Genomic DNA, 488 nt, shown 5'->3' with positions numbered 1-488 from the left:
TAACTTAAAAATAACTGACTCATTATTGAGATTGCATAAGATATATTCAATTATTTTCATTTATATTTCAAATATTTAAAATAAACCTAACAATTTGTTTTAATTTCTTCGATACTTGCAGATTTCTAAAAATATTACCGTAAACATTATCACTTGGAATTCAAGATAGAACGTCTCAAAAAATACGCTTAGTAGTTGCGTCAATGTAAGGGCCGCAGTATAAAATAAAAAAAGTTTGCTAAGCAATCAATATGGTAAATTATTTTGTTCCTTTTTTACACAAAAAACAATTTACTTATATGCATTCCACATGTATGGAAATTAATGAGTAAGGGAGTTATCCAGAGGAAGGATGGCATGCATACATTGCATAGCTTGTTTGTTATTTTATTTATTACTTCATTATTTTTATATTCTTAATATTTTAATATTTCTTATATAGGAGAATTCGGGAGAGTGAATTTTTCGATCAAATGAAATAAAAACTG

This window comes from Halyomorpha halys, unplaced genomic scaffold, assembly GCF_000696795.3.
Source record: "Halyomorpha halys isolate HHAL.00 unplaced genomic scaffold, Hhal_1.1 Scaffold239.1, whole genome shotgun sequence".
In the NCBI taxonomy this organism is placed as follows: Eukaryota; Metazoa; Arthropoda; class Insecta; order Hemiptera; family Pentatomidae; genus Halyomorpha; species Halyomorpha halys.
Note: the sequence above shows the minus strand (reverse complement) of the source record.